Here is a 2,500-nt window from a genome sequence, read left to right as displayed (position 1 = left end):
ACCTCAACCTATTCTCAAACTTTAAATGGGTGAGATCTCCGGCTTGCTTGATATGCTGAAGCCGCGAGCAAACGACTCGGATCGGAGTGCCAAGTGGGCCACTTTTGGTAAGCAGAACTGGCGCTGTGGGATGAACCAAACGCCGAGTTAAGGCGCCCGAATCGACGCTCATGGGAAACCATGAAAGGCGTTGGTTGCTTAAGACAGCAGGACGGTGGCCATGGAAGTCGGAATCCGCTAAGGAGTGTGTAACAACTCACCTGCCGAAGCAACTAGCCCTGAAAATGGATGGCGCTGAAGCGTCGTGCCTATACTCGGCCGTCAGTCTGGCAGTCATGGCCGGTCCTTGCGGCCGGCCGCGAAGCCCTGACGAGTAGGAGGGTCGCGGCGGTGGGCGCAGAAGGGTCTGGGCGTGAGCCTGCCTGGAGCCGCCGTCGGTGCAGATCTTGGTGGTAGTAGCAAATACTCCAGCGAGGCCCTGGAGGGCTGACGCGGAGAAGGGTTTCGTGTGAACAGCCGTTGCACACGAGTCAGTCGATCCTAAGCCCTAGGAGAAATCCGATGTTGATGGGGGCCGTCATAGCATGATGCACTTTGTGCTGGCCCCCGTTGGGCGAAAGGGAATCCGGTTCCTATTCCGGAACCCGGCAGCGGAACCGATACAAGTCGGGCCCCTCTTTTAGAGATGCTCGTCGGGGTAACCCAAAAGGACCCGGAGACGCCGTCGGGAGATCGGGGAAGAGTTTTCTTTTCTGCATGAGCGTTCGAGTTCCCTGGAATCCTCTAGCAGGGAGATAGGGTTTGGAACGCGAAGAGCACCGCAGTTGCGGCGGTGTCCCGATCTTCCCCTCGGACCTTGAAAATCCGGGAGAGGGCCACGTGGAGGTGTCGCGCCGGTTCGTACCCATATCCGCAGCAGGTCTCCAAGGTGAAGAGCCTCTAGTCGATAGAATAATGTAGGTAAGGGAAGTCGGCAAATTGGATCCGTAACTTCGGGATAAGGATTGGCTCTGAGGATCGGGGCGTGTCGGGCTTGGTCGGGAAGTGGGTCAGCGCTAACGTGCCGGGCCTGGGCGAGGTGAGTGCCGTAGGGGTGCCGGTAAGTGCGGGCGTTTAGCGCGGGCGTGGTCTGCTCTCGCCGTTGGTTGGCCTCGTGCTGGCCGGCGGTGCAGGATGCGCGCGCCTGCGCGGCGTTCGCGCCCCGGTGCTTCAACCTGCGTGCAGGATCCGAGCTCGGTCCCGTGCCTTGGCCTCCCACGGATCTTCCTTGCTGCGAGGCCGCGTCCGCCTTAGCGTGCTCCTCCGGGGGCGCGCGGGTGCGCGGATTCTCTTCGGCCGCCATTCAACGATCAACTCAGAACTGGCACGGACTGGGGGAATCCGACTGTCTAATTAAAACAAAGCATTGCGATGGCCCTAGCGGGTGTTGACGCAATGTGATTTCTGCCCAGTGCTCTGAATGTCAACGTGAAGAAATTCAAGCAAGCGCGGGTAAACGGCGGGAGTAACTATGACTCTCTTAAGGTGGCCAAGTGGCGGCGGTGTGGCTGCATCCGGACTTGGCTTTTCGAAGTGCGGTCTTGATGTAGTCGTGCTGCTGCTGCGAGGTGCCTTCCTTGGGTTATAGTTACAGGGAGAGTGATGCGCAATACATGGGCCTAGCCCTCTTAGCCTCTCCTCTCCTGCGGTCTTCTCCCCTTCTCGTGGGCCCGCTGATTTTTGCAGAGTGGAAGACCGCACCAGGGGCTTGGGGGGGTTACCAGCCCCCCCTCGCATTATCCCTTTATAGTTGGGGGCAGCCGACAAGAAACAAGAGATGGTGGCCCTTCCGCTGAAGGTGCCACCCCAGCTACCCCAGCACCTATCCGGCCAACCGGCCGTAACGAAAATGCGATAGTTTGTGTAGCTCCCTTTGCTTGCAGTGAGTGCCACCGCACTTTTACCACGAAGAACGGTCTCGGGGTCCATCGCCGCCGCCAACACCCTGCGGCCGCCAACGCTGAGATCGTGACGGAGAGGCATCGCGCGAGGTGGACGGAGGAAGAAGTCCTGTCGCTCGCCAAGGCAGAGGCCGAACTGTTCCTGGAGAGGGATGCCCGGTTCTTCTTTGTAAATCAAGAACTTACCAGGATGTTCCCCGACCGAACGCTTGAGGCAATCAAGTGCCGACGGCGGCAAGCTGCCCACAAGCAGCTTGTCCGCCAATTCATGGAGGCACTTGAGATCGGTCGGGGTGAAGAGCCGGCGTCCCGCCGTGGAGCAGCGAGCTCGCTGCCTGACGCGGGCGAGGCCGCTGCGCCGCCCGTCGACGCAGCCGAGGACTTCGCGGCCGACACCACCGGGCCGCCGCCGGAGGGGCCGACTGACGCCGCCATCTGGGAGCATCTGGCGGGGCTACCTGCTTCCGCCCAGCGTTTCTCTGCCCTGGATCGAGTCATTGGTCTGGGGCGGGGCACGCCGCCCGATGTCATCCTGGGCATGCTCCCGGATGCCCTTGCGT

General features: G+C 60.9%; 1 pseudogene; it reads left to right on the top strand.

The window, feature by feature from the left end:
- Window positions 1–2,500, top strand: part of LOC124621111 — a 7,963-nt pseudogene that overhangs the window by 1,360 nt on the left and 4,103 nt on the right.

This window comes from Schistocerca americana, chromosome 6 (genome assembly GCF_021461395.2).
Source record: "Schistocerca americana isolate TAMUIC-IGC-003095 chromosome 6, iqSchAmer2.1, whole genome shotgun sequence".
NCBI lineage: Eukaryota > Metazoa > Arthropoda > Insecta > Orthoptera > Acrididae > Schistocerca > Schistocerca americana.
Note: the sequence above shows the minus strand (reverse complement) of the source record. Positions and strands in the feature narration are given on the sequence as shown.